Source organism: Gallus gallus, chromosome 1, assembly GCF_016699485.2.
Source record: "Gallus gallus isolate bGalGal1 chromosome 1, bGalGal1.mat.broiler.GRCg7b, whole genome shotgun sequence".
In the NCBI taxonomy this organism is placed as follows: domain Eukaryota; kingdom Metazoa; phylum Chordata; class Aves; order Galliformes; family Phasianidae; genus Gallus; species Gallus gallus.
Genome location: NC_052532.1, coordinates 109,049,536 through 109,070,376, shown reverse-complemented (window position 1 = coordinate 109,070,376; position 20,841 = coordinate 109,049,536). Strand labels below are relative to the sequence as shown.

Below are 20,841 nucleotides of genomic sequence, written 5' to 3'. Positions count from 1 at the left end.
ACAGTCAGCTGATTCCCAGTGACTTTAAAGCTCACCTGTAATTACACCGCAATGCAAACCCAGACATCTGCTGGGTTATCTCCTTTTCAGGCGCACTGTAGCCAATAGCTCTCTAAGGCTTTGTTCTGGGCTATCTTAACAATCTCTGATAGAGGAACTTTTACTGTCCCTCTCCCTCTGAAGATTAGGACTTTTCTACCACTCTTGGTGTTAGGTAATAGGGTTGTCCGGGAAAGGGGATTAAGCCTTGATCTGTCCCTTGTTCCAAGCAAGTCGAGAATTACTGTATAAATAGTACAGCCCAATAAACAGTTGGCCCCGAGCCTCTTGTACCTACTTGGAACTGGGCAGAGTCCCAGCCAGCACTACCCTTGCCCCAAAACGTGCATGCACTTCAGATGTGGACTGGGATATGGCAAGATTATCAGCAGATAAGGAGCTGCTAGGAGGAGATGTTTATCTCAGTGAAGAACATGATACAAAGCAGTCCTCGTGGCTGAAGATATCACTCTCCTGCACTTGCTCTGTAACCACCCCTCTATGTCTTACAGGTGCCATAGCTGGCCATAGCCCTGCAGGGTTTCATCATCAAGAAGGTCTGCTTACAGTCAGGCAGTTTTCTTCTCCTTCACAATGCTTCCCTACCTGGCGTAGACACATAAATATATTGCCAATTCTTATGATTTTATCACAACTGCCCCACTTTGGGTGGTTTTTTTTTTTTTTTCTTTTTTAATTAAAATCTCAGCTCCCAAAGGCAAGTCATTAGTCAGGAATCTCAGGTTCCATTACGAAAAAAGAAATGTTTCCAGACCTCAAAAATGCTCAGAAAAAAAAAAAAAAACAGAGTTTGAAAAGGAAAATCCATTCTAAAGGTTAAAAAACAGCAAGAGAAAAAAAGGGTCTCGTCATTAAGAAATAAGAAATGAAACTTCACTCCAAGGTTGTTATTATTTTTAAAAGTAATAATTACCTTCTTTTTCCCACAAAGAGGGAATAGGAGGTGATGAAGCTTGAGTCATTGTCTGGGACTACTAATATTGAATTCTACAGTTAATTTGACAAATAAAATCAGATTAGTATAAAGAGGTCAAAATCTCATATGAAGGAGGAAGGTTAATAACAAAACATGCTTATTGTTCTAATGCCTGTTATGAATGTCTCAGATTAATTGAAATTTAATTCTGTTTTGGTTTTGCCATTGTTTGCACAGCAATAAGAGAACATCAGACACTTTACAAACGCTGACGGCTGACTTAGCTGGAATACAAATACACGACCTTTATATGAGGGATGGAAGCTGAGCATTTAATCATGTTCTCCGATTGGTCCCAGGCTGTACCTTTTGCGAGGCTGAATAGCATTACAGTCACAAAATGCACGCTTTGTGGAGTGCTGGCACCAGAGGAAGACAGGCGGATTCAGTCCAACAATAGCTTTCCTGTTCCTACAGGACAGCTTGTGTCTTTACTAGCAAAATGCTGAAGTGCCATCAATTCCTTGCGTGTGTCTTTGCTCCCATGACCTCCTCTGACGGCGTCTTTCAAAGAATTTATTACTACACCATGAACCTTTAGGAAAGAACACCACTACAGAGGACACCATATAAACAACCACTGCAGAGACATGCTGTCCAGAGAGGGCCTGCAGATTACAGCTGAGAATTCAGGAAGCAATATCCCAGGTTAGAAAGTGGACGAACAGGACTAGGTGGAGAGAGTAAGGCCACAGACTGGTCTAGACATAGAAGAGTGGCCATTAACGAGTTTGGAATTTTATTTATTTAAGTATTTATTTAACACAATCCACTGAAGTGCCACATTTAGATTAGATGTTGGTGGAAACTTTTTGCTGAGAGGGCGGTGAGGCGCTGGCACAGCTGCCCAGAGAAGCTGTGGTGCCCCATCCCTGGAGGCTCTCAAGGCCAGGTTGGATGGGGCCCTGGGCAGCCTGAGCTGGTGGGGGGCAGCCCTGCCCACGGCACAGGTTGGGGTGGGTGGGCTGTGAGCTCCCTTTCAACCCAAACCATGAATTTGATTTGAAAACTACCTTAAAATTTGAACTCTTTCAGTCCTATAGCAAAGCAGTGTGTGACTCCAATGCATAGTATGAGAGCAAGTAATCACAAAGCTGGACAGATCAGAATTAAGCTCTCAAAGTGAGACTTGACTGAGGTGAACTTCCATCCAGGAGCTTCCTGACTGAGGAGAAATTAATATTTCACTTCCTCGTTAGCCAGCCACATACTAATATGTGAATGCCAGACATTTAACGACAAAGGAACGGTGAAAGCAGGTAACATCCACAATCCCACAATCCTTGTTTCAACTGTTTTTAACTTCTCAAATATAGAATCACAGATTCATTAAGGTTGGAAGAGACATCTAAGGTCACCTAGCCCAAGTGTCATCCCATCCCCGCCATGCCCACTGACCACGTCCCTCAGTGCCACACCCACACGGTTCTGTTGGCTTCTGCTGCGGAGGGCAGCCGCGAAAGAGAGCCACGGTCGCCCTCCCCCTGCCCGGGGCCCTGGCGAAGCGCCGGGCTACTCGCCATGTTCTGCTCCGGTTCTACAGGCGGGACGGCGGCGCCCCCTTCCGGCCGCATCGCGCCGGCCCCGGATGGGCGCAGGTGGCCCCTCGGGAAGGGCGCCTCCCTTGGCCCAGGTGTCGGGCGTAGCCGAGGGAGCTCGCAGGGAAGGGTTACCTCATTGTACACTGGGCTGCGGCAAAAGAAGGGGTGGCCAGCGGGGGGGAGGGAAGTGAATGTCCCTCTTTGCTCTGCCCTCGTGAGGCTCCACTTGGAGTACTGCGTCCAGGCCTGGGGTCCCCAGCGTAGAAGGGATGTGGAGATGTTGGAGTGGGTCCAGACAACAGCAGGAAGATGATCAGAGGGTTGGAGCACCTCTCCTGTGAAGACAGGCTGAGGGAACTGGGCTTGAGCTGCCTGGAGAAGAGAAAGCTCCAGAGAGACCTGATAGTGGCCTTGCCGTGCTTAGAAGAAGTTTATTAGCAGAAGGGAGACCAATTTTTTACATGGTCTTATAGTGATAGGACAAGCAGGAATGGCTTTAAACTAAAAGAGGGGAGATTTAGGTGGGATATTAGGGGGAAACTTTTTACTCAGAGGGCAGTGAAGCGCTGGCACAGCTGCCCAGAGAAGCTGTGGTGCCCCATCCCTGGAGGTGCTCAAGGCCAGGTTGGAATGGGCCCTGGGCAGCCTGAGCTGGTGGGTTGGAATCAGATGACCTTTGAAGTCTCTTCTAACGCAAGCCATTCTATGTTTCTATGGTTCTATGAAAAGCTTATTGTTTAAAGAGATGCTTTGCCTTTTGTAAAGCCATGTGTGCGTGTGATCTGAAACAACAGCTTATGATGGTTCAGCAAGTGTTGGAAAGGACACGTGAAGCAACAGGGAAGCCTGTAACAGTCACAGCTGTGGGGAACTTTCCCATGTGATGGAGATTTAGGGGTTGGGCTCTGCACGAGAGAGTGCTTTCAGCTGCATTTTAGGGTGAGCCACAAGCTTGAGTGGGGAGCTCTTGCTGCATGGCAGTTTTGTTCTTTTATAGTGACCAGGATGAGTCTTTTGCTGCGGGTGAACAAGTCCTGACAGCTTTCATGGTTAACCAGATTAGCCTGGGGAGATACAGCCTTCCCCCAGCTCCACTGCTGCTGTGCAAGATCTCTCCTGGTGCAACAATAAGCATGACAGCTTGTGCAGATACAGAAGACAGCAGTTAGGAGGTTTCTGTGGCAAGTGACTGGTGTGATGTGGCATTGCCCACTGCTTCCCTGCTTCCAAGCAAACCTTCTGAAGTTGAAGAGTTGAATTCTTCCAGCTGTGCTGAAACACTGTCCAAAATGATAGACAATGAAGGTGACATCCCAAAGTAACAGACCGCAAATAACTACACTGGTCAATAAAACCTTACTGACTTTCGTTGATTTTTTTGTCTAGATAAAGTATGGGGTCACTTTTGCTTGATAAAGTCTGTAAGATCTGTAATCTTCCAGTACTGATAGGCCAAACAGCCCTCTTGTTTGAGAAGCCTTGCTATGCGTAATGACTTAATTCCTCTGTTCTAGACTTGCTCAACATGAAGTCATTAAAGTTTCTTGTAGCCTTCTTTTTTCTCTACCCTGCTTCACAGTCATCCTTTTACATGTACAGTTCCTATACCCTGAAACATGTCTCCCTTTTAATTCACCCGATCCTCCTCCACACAGCCGCCTTACACATAACTTTATTCCCCTTGAACATTCTCCTCACCTTCAGAAAAAAAAAAGACTAGTCCCTCTACCTAACTCTACCATCTCTGATGTTTCACGTCTCTTAACGTTCAATTCCTCATCTTCTCCTACTCACTTTGCAATACCTGTGGAATAGGAATACGTGGGACACAGGTTGTTTAATTCTGAGGCAAAGAGCACTCCACAGTTTAAGACTAATCAGATTTTAGTCAGATGAGGGCAGTGTTAGGAAACATGTTGGTTCCCAGTGCCACATTCACTGCTTATCCTCCCAGTACTTACGTATCATGTTTGCATTATAAAATGATCTAGACTGGAAATAAAAAGAAAGAAAGAAAGAAAGAAAAAACTGACCAAAAAAAAAAAAAAAAAAGTGAGGGATTTATGCCAAATCATTTCAGAGGTCTGGCTTACAGCAGGGCCATTTCTACAGAGGAAGCAGTAAGCTCTGTGGCCAGGAAGAGGGCAACCAAGGACAGGAAAATAGTTTCTGAAGCAAAACTTCTCTACCAAAGGCAACATGATGCTGTAGGCCAAGAATCTCACACTTCTTTTTAATCCTGAACTTTCAAATGGGATTGATTTGGTATTTAGTGTTACTTTGTGCATCCATCACTCTTCTATCTGAGTCTCTAGCCCCTCTCCATTACTTCTCCCAGATCAGTGGCCACAAATCCTTAGGCCTACCGTAAAATGGTAATTCCTTTATTTGTGACAAAGGTAAAAATTACAAAGATAACAATTCTTGCCTCAGTACAGAGGTAGATGCCAGTCTGTAGCATATGATAAATCTAACAAATAGGTTGTGAGCTCACCTGGAGAAGGGAGGCAGGGGGTCAACGGAAAAGTCAAATCGGACAGTCAAATCGGACTGAAAGCAGTGTTTGTCAGGGTAGAAGTAAAGCTACATGTTGGCGATCTACTTCCAGATGTGTGTAAAGAACAATTCACAATCCCCTACAAAAAACATGAAGTGTTGGGCAGGAAAGACTTCATTGTACAAAATGGTAAAGAAACTCACCTAGGTTCATAGAATCGTGGAATTATAGAAGCACAGAATATCCCAAGCTGGACAGGACCCACAAGGATCATCGAGTCCAACTCCATTCTCCACACAGCACCACCCAAAATCAGACCCTACATCTGAGAGCACTGTCCAGATGCTCTCTGAACTCCAGCAATGGGGGCAGTGCCCACAGCCCTGGGCAGCCCGTTCCATGCCCACCCCCCTCTGGTGCAGACCCTGTCCCTAACCCCCAGCTGCCCCTCCCCTGACACAATGAGTAACAGAGCAGCAGAGAGCGCAGTGTTATAGAAGATGGGGTGACCTGTTCTCTGTTGCGGTCAGACACATGGGAAGGTCAGAGTACAACTTTCTATCATCTGTTTGGAGCACATGGTATCAGTGTAGCCTAATCTGTGGCATTCCTTGCACCAGCAATTATTAATTAGGCTGGCAACGTATGATTAACTGATTTAATAAATAACAATATCTCTTCGATAAAGCCATTGCTTTTCTTTTTCCCTTTTGCCTTGTACCTATCTACGTGTTTCAAAACACAGTTCTAAACCAAGGAAGCAATTGGCACTCAAGCTTTTAGCAGCCATTACATCAGTTTAGCTTAGTGTCAAACTTCAGCTCGGTGTGCTTTTCTTACAGCATAGCAGCTACCTGGTGCTATTTCCTTGGAACTCAAACAACTTTAAACCTATGTAATTAATGCTAACACATACATGAAACTAAATAACAATGAAATCGCTAGCCAGAGGAATTCTTACCTAATAGTTTACCCAAAGGGAAAAAGTGGTATCCGTGAATTACAAACAGGCAATTGATTAATGGTATCTCCTCAATGAAATACGGCACTAAGATCATTTCTCAGTCATTTCTCAGATAACGGCCTGCTGGCACTCACAGTACCTCTGCAGGCTGCACAGCTCCTCTGTAGTTGCTAGGGAACTTGGCTGCGGCCTGAAGAGTGCATCGGTGCCCATTGTTCTGCTGCCATTCATCTGCTGCGGTGACACCATTTAGGGTTATAAACATTTATTCAGTTTGTGTGCTTTCAGAACAATTGCGGATTGAATCCTCTTCGGTCTCCCGGCTGCTGGCTGGAAATGTGCATCAGACAAGTGAAAATGAACCCGTTTCAGGTGTAAAACCTTGAAGTGATGCTGAAAATAGACACACATACATAACTCAGAAGTGCTTGATAGAACTTCTGGGGAAGTTACCTCGAACAAGTTCGGTGACATTCAGTCTGTGAAATTGCTTTTGCACCTGAGAAACTAAACTCTTGTCCCAGATCAGCATCAGCTGTACATAGATCATTCCATTTAGACGTGGGTCTGGTGAGATGGATTAGCTACCAATAACTGGTGAGTGTAAAACCAGACTAGGCTCTTCCTGTTCTACTCTGACATTATTTCCTTAAGTCTCTGTCCTACACCTTCTGCTGCATTCTGTGAATTGATTGGTGTGGAGAGCATGCCTTCCAGCTTCTGTGCACCTGTGGCATTTACATTCCACCTCAACTTCAACAGCTTTAGGCTAAACAATGCTCAACTGTGTGCTATTTACCTAAAAGTCACAGGAGGGAGATTACACTGGTGATCCTTCTCACTATACTCCTCTGGGCTTTCTTTAAATGAGTCAGATCAGTTCCCAGTGTGCTGAGGACACTCCAGCTTTGCCAAAGCAAGAGCAGGGAGGAGGGATTCCTTCCTCTAACTGAAAATAATCTTCTCCTTTATACTTCTAGACTGTGTTTATCTTTTTCATGAAGTTATGTCATGGATGTCTGCTGCTCAGCTCTTGGCCTCCTGTAGCCCAAGAAGTCTTTTGTACAAAATTTGCCACCATTTTGGCAGTGAATCACTAAAAAAATGAAATTAGATTGTCACAAATAACAGTGGTCTGTCTCTGTAACCTTAAACCAAGATATCACCCTGATATTAAAAAAAAAAAAAAGAAGGAAAATTAAAAAAAACAATAGCATTCAATACTGATTTCAAAACTATTAATATACAATGAGCAGTGGCTGGAAGGCAGTTAACCTCATGCTAACATAGAAACTTAGTTCACATGAAGTCATCTCCACTACAAGAATCTGAAGTTAGGCATCTGCATCTGGAACCACGTCCTACCCCTGTCTGCCTGTCCATCTGTCTCTGTCTACCCGCTTTCCAAAAAGCTTGTTCCCCCAGGAAGGAAATCAGACTGATTCGCTGTGTAGAAGGCTCTCTCAGATTTGCTGACTTCAGAGGTGGGATTCTCTTTCCTAAAATCCAATCCTACTCCCTCTGTGTGCCAAGAGACTAAGCCGACAGCTAGAAAAAGCACAAAACAGGCAACAGAAACACCACAAGGCTATGTGCTGTTATTTATACACACAGCAGCCCCATTGTTCCCACTGAAGACCCCGCCTTTTGTTTGAATCTGTTGAAATCTCAAATGCAGGTGCAAGGTGGTGTGTGTGAAGGGCGGGGAAGTGGAGAAATGTAAATCCCCAATTAACCCTCTCCTCTGATTGTTGCTACCTGGAATGGTAAGAAGGTTGAGGAATGAGGCTGCATACGTTGAAAGAGGAAGCAGAATTTATCACCTCAGCTGGGATTTAGTTCTATCAACCATTAACTAGGGGGAAAATCTGGGTGCTTCTCTTACCTGTAGAAGATCTTCAGAATCACAGAAGGAGGAAAACATAGGTCTCAACATGGTTATGTCTCCAAAATGCATGGGTATGGCTGCACACACATCTGGGCAGTACCAAGGAAAAGAATCATACGATGATTTCTATAGCTATTTTTTTTCATAATATCTGTGTACTGTTGTATTTTATATTTGTTTATATTTTATGTTTATACTATTTACAGTTATTTCTATAGCTAACTTGCAGTTTAAGACAGCAGGTTTTACTCATTCTTCTACTTCAAATATTATTAACTTTGCTACTTGTTCTGGCAGTTGTGACCAGAAAATTGAATAATGCACAAGGAAAAGGAGAAAAATGGAGCAGATCCAAAAATTAATAGTAAGATGTCACTAAGCTTTTTTACTCATTCTCCTGCACGTTGATTTAGATTGGAATTGAGGGAAAAACAGTGTTTAGATGGATATCACATTCTCTTGATATTGTCTGCGCAGTATTTTTGGGTCAGATATACATCCTGTTGATCAGTAACTGCTTGTTGGCAGATTGGCCACATTAAAGCCATGCAAACAGTACCACGCAGGCTTGTCTAACATGTACATAGTGCTGGTTGTGTACACTACTAGGCCAACTGAAGTCAAATTTCCTCATTCCCTATGTTTCTTCTTTTGCTACAAGACCTAGCTCTTTCACGTATGGAGGGTGCCCATCCTCATATTAGTGACCTTTGTCATGGATATCTTTACTTTCACACCCAATGTTTCTTTCCTTTCCTTTCTTCAGAGTCCGTTTGAGTTCTATCTACAACCCTCTCCTTGTTTTCCATTGAAATGAAGACAAGTGGTAAGGAGAAAAGAAAGCTCAGGTCTTACCCTACTCCATTATGAAGGAATACCTTTGTGTGCACACACACACATGCACACACACACACAGCTAAAGACTTCTCCAAATATACAGCCTTGTGTTTTCCACTTACATTTGTGTAGTCCACCTGAATACATTTTTTCCTCCTGGTGACGATTTCCACAAGCCCTTTGCTTAAAATACGTATTGTACGTAAAATTTGTTCTGAGTAACTTGAGCTTTATGAGTCCCACAGTCCAGCATGTGATAGGCACGGTCTACTGGCTGCATACCAGAGAAAAACAGACTTGTGTGACTACTGAGTATAAGATTATAAAATAACAGCAATCTAGTAGCTTAACAGCCCAAAGGAAATATTACTATGCAAAGTTTGGGCTTATTCATATTATGAGGCATCAAAGAGCACCTTCAGCTCAGACTCTCTGTTTTTAACTGATAATATCCTTTATCATGTTATGGTAATTCCTAAGAAAACCAGGCAGATGGGAAGAAGATATTCTCTTCTTTATGACTAATTGTGAAATTATGTTCTCTAACATCGAACTTCAAACAAAATGTCAGTGTTACAGGTGTAATACAATCTACAGAATAATTGTAATGTACTTAGATTTTGATTTAACCTTGTGCCAAAAGTAGGCTACGAGGTGCATTACGTGCCTCTCGTCCAGGCTGAACAGTTCCAGTTCCTTCTGTATCTCCTTGTGTCTGTCCCTGTGCTTCAGTACCTAGTCATCTCAATGGCCTGTACTAGCTTGCTCCTCTTCTGAGTTCATGTCTTTCTTGTACTGAGGAATCCCAAACTGGACACAGCACTCAAGATGTGGTCTTATATGTGCAGAGGGGAAGGAATACCTCTCTACGCTGGCTAGCTACACCTCTGCCAAAGTCTTTCTGAACAGGGACAGCCCTGCCCTTCAGCATATCAACCGCTCCTTTGGTGGAATGTTGCGGTGCCCTCTAATCCCATTGTGTAGGTCATTAATAAAGGCATAAAATGGTATTGATCCTAACAGCAATCCCTGAGGAACACTGCTAGCAACTGGTCACCAATTGGACTTTGTACCACTGGCTAATTATGAACAACTCTGAGCCCAGCAATCCAAATAATTTTCCACCTGCCTTATCATCCACTTTTCCAGTCAATATGTCACCAGCGTGGCAATACAGCAATTGAAGAAAACAATTTAAAAGGCCTTACTTAAGTCTAGGAACACAATGTCCACTTCTCACTCTTCATCCACACAGACAGTCATAACATCATAGAATGCATTCAAGGTGTAAGGGTAGATTTTGTCCTCAGTAAATTCATGTTGCCAATCAACTTCTCATCCTTCCTGTGCTTGGAAATGGCTTGTAAGAGGATTTGTTCTATCACCTTCTCATGGACCAATGGTGTTGTTGATCAGCCTCTAGTTTCCCAGTCTTCCTTCTTGCCCTTCCTGAGGATATAGCTGTGACATTTGCCTTTTTTTCTGTCATTAGGAACTTCCACTGTGACCAGTGACAGAGAATGGCTTTGCAGTGACATCGGCCAGGTCCTCTGACATCCTTGAATTCCTCCCATCTGGTCACATGGACTCGTGTAGCTAATCAGCTGAAGCTCCCACTAACTCCATCTGCCTCTACTGTACAGTTTCATTCCCCCAAACTGCCAGGAGGCTCAAACACTTCAAAGGTGGTGGCCAGAGGACAAAGCTTATCAGTGAGTGATTAACAAGGTGAAAAGAGCACTGAGTACCTCAGCCTTTTTTATCCTTAGTCGTCATGTCCCCATTGAACAGCTGGCCCATTTCTTAGCCTTTATTTTTCAGTGAGTGCCCTTACAGAAACCTCTTCCGTTGTCTGTCACTAGGCTCGCCTCCATCTGATCTTTGGTTTTCCTAACCCTACCACTACCTGTTCAGGAAGTGCCTCTGCACTCCTCCTAGGTAGCCTCTCTGTGCTTCCTGCTTCTGTGTAATACCCTTTTGTTTGTGCTATCTCCTTGAATTGGTAGCACTATACTAATATTTAGAGCATTTAACTACTTTACATCGATATCCCACTGCAAGTTCATATGGCCAAAGGACTCTTTGCATCCTAAATTCCTTTTGAAGTGAAATTTTCTGATTTTTCCTTTCCATTTTTGATTACCTTCCACATTAATTTCATTCTCTTATTTGTTGCTCATGTCTTCATTTTAAGACTCTTAATATCACATCTTCTTGATTTTTCCTGACACCAACTTCAAGATTACAGTTCCTTGAAATTTCATTAAAGTAATGTCCGTATACTCTCTTGAATATATGCTGAAGTATTCTAATTGCGAGAGGCTGAAAAAATGTATGTATGTTACATCAGTATTAATATATATTTTAATAGCTCGTAATGCCATTCAATCGGATAAGTCTTTAACAGCTACACATTACTATATACCAAAGAGACAATGCACTGTCTGTATTTTCAAGTATGGAATGCATCAGGCTGACAAATGAGGATTTCCTCAATTCTCCCTTTTAAACTGAAAAGAACACCACGTGCTTATATCATGTCTCCTCCCTTACCTGGAGTTAACGTGGTGACCAACAGATTTACATGAGTTTTGTGGAAAAAAAAAACCCAAGCTGGTGGATATTCAGAATCTGATTTTTAGATAAGCTAAGCCACTCGCATCTCCACTGAGACTCTGTAGGCATTTGTGCCGTTAGTACCTTTGGACAGGAGGAACTTGGCCAAAGGAGCTTGTCCTATAAATGTCATGTAAGTGTGAGAGCAGTGTCTGTTGCAGAAAGGACCACATAATCCAGGGGGATTGCTCAGCCTAGCTAGTCACATATATCAGAATTTGCACTTTTGGCCCTATAACCCTAGGGAGATTCTGATCGTGTTACTAAATGCAATTCTGGGGGAAGCAGGATGTCCCACTTAGAACCCCTCACCTCTCTCACCCCCAAATCCCATTCTGCAGTTCTCTTACATATCTGTAAACTAAAGCAAAGTCTCATTTCGATATTATCTAGAACTGCTATTATTCTGACTCTTGTGATTCATTCAGTTTCCTTATATATGTGTATGTATTTCAAATGTAAACATGTTAATCATAAGAAATAGTGCTTGATAATTTAAGGGCTTATGGCCAAAACAAATGAAGTATAATAATGGGAATGGTAATATGCACTGTTCTCTATTATTTTATTCTCTATTATATTTTTAAATAACCATAAATCATGCATATGCCGTTAAACTAAATTTGAATAATGAATAAGAAAAGCCACACCTCTTGATACTATTTTGATCATAAATTTCAATCTATGATCAGGAGTTAGATGGAGGCAAAACCTATTACTTTCATCCTTTTGATTACCTTACCAAGACACAGATTTTAACCTGATATACACTAATGTTATATATGATTTTTCACCTTTATGCAGGAAAGCTCTTTCAGTGGGTAATATTGAGCAATTAGAGCAGCTTCAATTTTTCACTAAAGCCACACACTTTTGTTCTTCAAAAACATACATCTGTCAATGGATCTATTTATTTATCTACGTAGGAGTCAAATACAGAAGCCTTATCCCTTTTCTATAGCTTATTCTCACATTAAGCAAAATCAGTTTTATTCACTTTTTTAAAATTTATTTTGTAAAATAACTTTTCAGGTTCTAGTCCCATTGAGTTATTTTCTAAAACTTTTTTCATCTTAGATAAATATTAGTGTTGATAATGCAGGCAATCAAGAAATAAAATTGAAGAGAGAAAAAAAATGGAGAAAATCTCACATTTTTTATTTAGGTATTTGGGAATGATCTAAATTCTATTACAGATAGTGCCTCCCAGCTATCTGGCTGGGTTTGGGATTAAAGATGAAAATCTGACTTTCTGAAAATCCTATTTCTGAGAGCCAAATCAATGTTAAGAATTTCGGCACAGTTTCTCTTTGGATCAAGCCCTTTCACAGTCACTCATTGTGCCTTCAGAATGATGGTGGTTTGAACAGAAAGTGGATTTTTGCTTATGTTTTAAGAAATACAATGGCAAATAGTTTTCTGCATACCACCCATTTTCTGTATAGGATAAATGCATAGCTAAACATAACATGGAGAAGCACCGTGCTGATATCACCCCACCATGCCTGGAAGGTCTGCCAGCTCCAGTCAGAGGAATGTCTGGGAGCTTATCTCTACCTGGAAAAGAATGATCTAAAAAAAAAAAAAAAAAAGAAAAAAGAAAAGAAAGCAGAGTTTTCTCCAGGCTCACTCCATTGCCTTCTGCATTTCCCACCTGCAGCAGGGCTTGCTGTATCAGCACCTGGGGCACTGCCCCAGCAAGGGGCCTTGGCTCACAGCCTCTGTTTGCACTTGGAAATTTCAGGTCTTAGAGCTGATAGCCTGAGCCACGTTATGAATATTATCTCTACTTCACCTGTGTTGCAATTCAGGGCAAAAATGCTGCTCTGCAATCACAACCTTGTCCTTTTAAGCAAGGTGTTCCATCAGATCAGCTGCAAATGGAAACGGTTATAGACTGTGTATCCACAGTGGGCTCTGTGAGGTCACCCTTTGTTGCAAAGGATGAAGGTACATCACATTCCCTTGAAAACGGGGTATCTTACTTAGGATATGATGAAGAAACAAACTTGACTTTGAAGGAGGTACTGCAATTTATTTCCAAAGGCGAGAACAACAACAACAACAAATTACTTTGTGTTTGCAGCAGTTTGTGGTTGCTCACTGTAGTTATATAATTGATCATACAAATATTGAAATATTATTTATATAGTGACCAAAGCATACCTGGCATAAGTTCACAACAAAATGCAGAGAGAGCTCCTGTTCTTAAATACTCTCTCATATTGGCAAGGCACACAGAAAGAAGTCATCCTCTTTCCCCAACATTAACTGGTGAGTTTTTATTATCCAAGTGCATTTTTAGGAGGTCTTGACTGTAGCAGTGCAATGATCTTGAACTTACTTGAACAGTATAGGAAAGAGGAGAAACTGCTGAGACTGACAGTTGCTACTCTGGTCTTGGTAACAACGGTGTTCTGTCAAGCAAATCCCGTCTCACAGCAAGTTAGTTGAAAAATAGGTCTCCTACAACCATCCTGCGGGATGAGAAAAACAACTTGAAGGAAAAAATAAATTATAGTTTTAATGGATAGAGATGCTTCTTTTTTTGTTAAGAAAACCATGATGCTCAGAGAAGAAGAGCAGGAGAGTGCAGGAAGGTGATTTCCAACAACAAATCATGTCAGATCTTCAACACCTATTGACTATTACAACATATCAGTACTTATTCCTAGCTGGGAACTTCTTCAGTATCACCACTCTTCAGTCCACATGCTTATATGGACCTCAGGACCCCAAAACATGTATAAATTCCTACCTTTTCTTAAAAAAAAAAAAAATCCTCAATGCTTTGTCATCCACTTCTTAATTTTCATTTTATCCAGGGGAGGTCTCAATCCACAAGCTGTACATAGCTCTTCACATCAATGTTTCTTAGTGGCTTGGAAGAACTGCTGAACACAAGCCTTGATGCTGAGATTAGCAACAGTGCCGGTCACAGGACAGCCCTTGGGCTTGACATGATGGTCAAGCTGGGATACATACAAGTAGGTTGAAACTTTTCTTCTTCTGCCTCATTCTACAAAAAGAGAGCCACCAACGTGCTCTGCTCCTCTGCTATGGGCTTCCACAGGAAAGCCTCAGCAAGCCTTCTGTGATATGGGAATAAGTGAATACTACTTACAGTGCAATGTATTTTAGCGGTAAATATTTCAACCTAAGTTGAAATAGGGCTACCATTTCAACCTAGATAACAAAGGCAGTCAGTGGTGGGGATGAACAGGATTTGGTCTACCGTGGTGTGTGAAATGTAGCATCAGATCTCAGCTTTCTTAAGGGATGTGTTATACTGAAAAAAACCCCCAAAAACTAACATACAGAGGCATGGGTGGTACTTCTTGTCATAGCATCTCACACCTCAGGCAACGCTGTCTGATGAAAAGCTATACAGAAGTGTGTCCAGCAACCCTGACTTATGGTTAGCAGAATAGGTACAACATGCCCTAGTTTCTGGAAATCATGCTAGCTTTGGACTTGCTAACCCACATGAAAAAAAAAAAAAAATAGAAAGAAAGAAAAAAGAAAAGTTCAACCATGTGACACAAAATAGCTGTCCTTTCATCTGTTTTCCACACAGCATTACTGAAACAAGTCTTGCAAGTCATATTGTGGCAGACTGCTTTAAGCAATACTCCTTTAAATATTTGTCAGATGAGGGTTGTTTGAAAAGTGTGAATATCCTGTTCCAGCTGCCTGACCTTTGCAGCTGATAGATCCAATCTGTCTGCCCAAGAGAGCCCCTGTCCGTCGGTTGGTCTCTGAAGAATGTGGAAGAATTTTTGTAGTGAAGTCTCTATCTTCCATCTCAGACTATCCTGTTAGGACCCCCGATCCATAGTTTCACCCTTTATGTTACCTTGAGTTCAGATGATCTTGGGACAAAACCGAGCATGGAACAGTTTTGCTGCAGGTGGTGTCACAAATTAATCGGTGATCTTCCCTGAAAAAATAAATATCTTTTTATGCAGGTTCTAATGGAGTAGATTGAAGAGACTGCAGGACCAGCTTCCAAGCTCCAAAATGCAGTGGTCTGCTCTAACCATACTCCACCCACCTCTTACAAGAAGCTAGGCAGCTAGTGCTTGTCTTAGGTGCAAACAGCCTGCTGTGAGCTGAGATTTGAGCCAGTGTGTCTTCAGGGTTCTCTCCTTGCTCAGGTTAGCAACAGCAGAAAGGGTTACTACCTTTGCAAGGATGGTATCACTCAGGTGCATCTTCCTGATCTACTTTTAGACACAGCTGTGGATGTTTAAACGGTGACTTTACAGGTCTGACTCTTGTGCACTTCACTGCTATATTCAGCCTTCATCATAGACCATCTGTAAATGCCCACAGGGAAAAGATGAACCTATCTGCCTCTTTATCCCATGGAACTGGGCTTTGAAACAAAGCAACTTTGACAAATAGCAGGTTGCATTTGAACAGTCTTTCAGAAGACCTAGGACCTTGGCTAGCAGTACACAAAGCCCTTGCTTTGAAATGGATGCAGAACAGCCATCAGGAGCTACAGGTAGGACTTATGCTGCTTTAGGTGAACATATCACATAAGTAAGTAGAGAAATACTAAGAACAAGGATGAAGTACTTTGATCTCAGACTTAGCTGTGGACCTCCACGCATCAAAAAGCAACTGTGAAGCGAAGAATTTTCTAGTATGTCTTCATAAAGTCATGGATCATAATGTATCTGACCTTCCATGGGCATTTTAATAGCTTCTTAAATCAGGCCTGAGTGAACATCAGGCTGGGATGTGGTGTTGACATTCCTAAAGAAGCAAGTGAAGCAAACCCAGGGATGGATTTGGATGCCAGCTTTGCATTCATCTTCTTGATTGCAGGAAATAACTGTCAGAAAACCTGAGGGACTTCACAGTCTGCATCTCATCTTAGCTCAGAGATGTGATAGGAGATATGATATGTCTGGATATGATAATGAAAACATCAGCAAGGGTACCACAAAAGTACAGTGGCTGCTTTGGTCTGCACCAGGAAGGACAACCAGTTCCTTATTCATTAGGCACAGATCTGTTGTCCTTTTTCCAGACAAGTTTTGAATAGGTCACATAAGATATCTGGTGAGGTTCTTTTAAGCTCACTTATGAGATAACACTAGGTAATCTGCCTACACGAACCATACAACGTGTGGGAGGGTATTGGGAAGTTTTTGTTTTAGAGCCTAACTGACTTCAAGCTCTCCCATAGCACTTCCATTGGCTAAACTAGGCTTTTTGCAGATCTGCCATGTCCACCCACCAGCCTTTAAACCTAAGACAGAACATATTTGAATACATTTTGGCATGTTGAAAAGAAACCTTTTATGGGTCTATTATTCCTTTGAACATTATTACTCCTAGTAGAGGCTGGGAGGGAAGTCTCATTGAAGCCTGTGGCACTACCTAGGGTAATTAGCAGCAATTAATGTACATTGTGCCACAATAATTTTATTCTCAGTATCTGTTTTATAGTTCAGTAAAAACTGCCCTTTCAAACAGTACTTGTGGGTAGTGAACATTTCCTGAATGGTTCAGTCATCAGACTTCTATGAGTTATGTGCAAAAGCCAGGCAGGAAAATCAAGTTTCTGGTTCAGAATGCTACTAGAAAATAGCCTCAATGAGAAATAATTTGCAACTCTGTTCCTGAGGGAAATAAATATTGGCATAAGAACAGTATGTGCCGCTTATGAGAGGTGTCCAGGCCTTGGGGCCCCAGCATGAGAAAGAGTGGAACTGTTGGAGTGGATCTAGAAGAGGCCACAAAGATGCTCAGTGGGCTGGAGCACCTCTCCTATGGAAACAGGCTGAGAGAGCTAGGCTTGTTCAGGTTGGAGAAGAGAAGGCTCTGGGGAGACCTAATGGCAGCCTTCTGATAGTTACGGGAGCTTATAAACAAGGAGATCAACTTTTTACACTGTCTGATAGTGATAGGATAAGGGAGAATGGTTTTAAACTAAAGGAGAGGAGATGCTGGGGGAAATTCTTTCCCCAGAGGGTGGTGAGGCGCTGGCACAGCTGCCCAGAGAAGCTGTGGTGCCCCATCCCTGGAGGAGCTCAAGGCCAGGTTGGATGGGACCCTGGGCAGCCTGAGGTGGTGGGGGGCAGCCCTGCCCACAGCACGGGTTGGGGTGGGTGGACCTGTAGGTTTATTCCAACCCAAACCGTTCTGTGATTCTATGATTCTATTGTATTTGGAATACTCAGTGGAATAGTGTTCCTCCCAGTTCCTTCAGTTGATGTCCACAATAAGATGTAGCTCCTGACTTGGGCAGTCCGGAGAGAGCAACCAAACAAAACTTCATTGTTCTTGTGGACATACAAAAATATGAAATCTCACCACAAAGACTGCTATTCTTGCCTCACAAAGACTACTATTCTTGCCTCACTCAGAGCTAGCCAGATAGCTCAGGTGTCCTATCTAGGTAAGAGTTTGAGCAAAGAGCCCTATTGTCCTTGATACTTTTAAAACAGAATTTTCCCTCTCTCAGGAGTGAGACACTTGCCTCTGGCTCACCCTCTACCCTCTTCCTTATGCTGTGTTTATCAACTCTGCTCATCCAAGATAATCCAGACCAAACATCCTTTTGTTTGACTGCTTGAAAATGTTGTGACTCATGATCATGAGGTCTAGCAGCACAGTGGAACCATCTTTCCACTGCATCGAGTTCATCATAAGGTTAAATTAGCCTGTGCCCCACTCCAGCACCGATATCAGCTGGCTCTCTCCATTCATTCACTGTGTAGGGGCTTGAGTCAAGGTTGGCCCCACTGGGAGCTCTCGGGAGAGCAGCCTAAAAGAGAGAGGAAACAATGCTCACCCTGAGGTCTACATTGCAGCTGCCTTCTTCGAAGAGCCAGGCTCAGAGCAGCCTGGGCACTGCTGGACCCGTGTTGTCTCCCACTGAAGGTAGCACAGTGGCATGTCATAACCCTGGCGGTGTATCTTGATATTGTTTCCTGCTCTCACTGGGCTCTTGTTGATTTTGTAGCCTCATCATACAGTGCTACAGCTTTTGGATTAGTGCAGTTGGGTTGCGTTGAAAGTACATACAGTCAAGTTATTCTGGGTGTGCAAGGTGCAGTGGCCTCTTTGAAGTCTTTTGATAAGTTTGACAATCAATGAGTTTGTGTAGAATTAAATGACTAATGAGCATTTGGGCTAATTTGTCACTTTTGGCATATCTAAGACAAATACTCCATGTCTCCTCAGAGAAGGATCTAACAAGTGGTGTCTTGCTGAAGTACTGTCCTCAATCACTAGTTCCAGACCAGTCCTACTGGTATGTGTCATGGGCTGCTAAAATCCGACTGTTTTGTGGATTCTTTGCCCTAAATCAATCTGGCAGCTCCCAACACTCACAGGATTGGATATTTGGAAAAAAATATTGTCCAGAATAGTGGTCAGGAGCTAGAACAGGATGCCCGGAGAGGTGCAGTGCAGTGTCTGATGCACGGACTCAGATGTGAACGATCCACGTCGTTTATTACAAGTTCTCACATCACTTATATACCTTCATAAGTTTTCTTTTTGTAGCTTTCCCATCCGCCCCTACAACTTTCCCATCCACTTTTACACGTCAACAAAACATTCTACAAACACTCTACAACCGTTCAAGTGGGCACTTATCCAATCAGAGTCATGAGCTGTTCTTTCTTCTTCTAGAGATGTCCTTGGTTCTCATGCTGTTTATCTTGTTACACAGCTGCTGCTCTGAACAGATTTTCTTGTATTCCCACAGTGCTAGAGTCATCATTCATGGAGATGTTCAAGAAATGTTTAGATGTTGTACTTAGGGACATGGTTTCGTGGGCAAATATTGGCAGTAGGTGGACAGTTGGACTAGATGACCTTGGAGGTTTTTTCCAGCCTTGGTGGTTCTGTGATCTATATTTTTCTCCTTAAAGCGTGTACAGGCAGGTAAGATGATGGTCAAGATTTTGTGAAGAAACTTTACAATCCCTGCTTGGTTAATGTTGTAATTAGCAACAGTGATACGAAGTTACCACCTAAAGCTTAGGCTTTGTTATCTTTGCATATTTGCGGAAGCACTGCTTTCTCACCCAATGTTATTTTCTATAGAGTATGTGCATCAAGCTGTAGGATCACAGAATATCCCAAGTTGGAAGGGACCCACGAGGATCATCAAGTCCAACTCTTGGCTCCACACAGGAATATCTAAGTGTGTTTCATGGTACCCATCCCCCGAACTGTTTTAAGAAAAGCAGCAGTGAAGATGCCAGTCCAAACTGGTATTTGTTTTTTGTTTTATGAGTACTGTTGCTGATACCACAGAGTTATTTGGGAAAAGAGGTCCATCGCCAGCAAAAACCTGTATTATCCAGCCCATACTCCTGTCAAAAGATGGGTTCAAATTGCCTTCTGAAAATTATTTACCAGGAGGTTGTAGGGTTGTAGAGCAGCTTGAGGACCTATGTATGTCCAACCACAGGCAGAGAAAACACATACCTTCACCTAGCTTCTTCTAACTTTATATGAAAATTTCATACATTTCAATGTGGTTGAGATTTGATTCAAAATCTGTTATACAACTAGTAAGACAAAGTTTGGTAAGCAAGTAGTTAAATTAGCATAGGAATTTCCCATTCAAAAACTCGCTTGCTTAATGTCGAACCACTGGCAATTAAGTAAAGGTAGAATTAAAGCATTAATCTTTCACCTCTCACAGCAAAGTAGCAATGCCACGGTTCTCATTATTCACCAGAAAGATCTGCTTCCTCATGCCACCCTCTTAACTAAAGATAAGAAATATTTCAGCTTTGTTTTACTGGTGCCTTCAAACACAAAATTTTTCTGCATACACAGCAGACAAGCAAATAATTCTTTCTTAAGGAGTTAACGCAACAACTGAACCAGAATAAACCAGTGAAGAGAGTCAAACCTAAGCTAAGCATGACAAAGTAAGGTGAAGAAATGTAAAGATATTTTAGACATTAAAGAGGAAAATATAGCAAATGGTAAGACTGTTGAATGTGTTCTACTACAGGTCAGTAATTTTTATACTGAGATGTGGAATACTAGGAACTGACTCAGAATATTTCAAAAATCACAATTTCTCCTCCATTCCAAAATATACCCATATTGCAAACAGCACTTCGATGAGATACTTTAATTAAAAAAGACAACAACGATGGCAACAAAACAGAACTGTAAAATGCTGTAGGAAGTCTTTCTTCATGGCCTTAAAGCTATCCTGTGAAAACTCATGGGCAAGTTGTCCGTCTGCTTCTGTGGAAAGCACAACTTACTGAATGTCAGGGAATGGCAAACCCCTCTCACCAGGAGTATATGTTCAGATTTACACCAGCACAAACTTCAATTTTCTATTTGCATATGTAAAATCCCTTTCTCATTATTGCAATTAAATATGCTTTTCCCGAGATAACTGTTGTCTTGCTGAAGAACATTTTCACTTGCTTACAGCATGCTGGACTCTGTGAACTGGATCAG

The 20,841-nt window shown here is 42.3% G+C and overlaps 1 long non-coding RNA gene across 1 annotated transcript in view; it reads right to left on the bottom strand.

The window, feature by feature from the left end:
- Positions 1-4,945: 4,945 nt before the first annotated feature.
- Positions 4,946-20,841, bottom strand: part of LOC107056158 — a 22,359-nt gene continuing 6,463 nt past the window's right edge. The window contains exons 3-7 of the long non-coding RNA XR_006932465.1: positions 15,236-15,319; positions 13,175-13,856; positions 8,886-9,037; positions 7,924-8,015; positions 4,946-6,431 (exon numbers count right to left, since the gene is read on the bottom strand). This is a non-coding gene — a long non-coding RNA (uncharacterized LOC107056158). The remainder of the gene's footprint in view (positions 6,432-7,923; positions 8,016-8,885; positions 9,038-13,174; positions 13,857-15,235; positions 15,320-20,841) is intronic.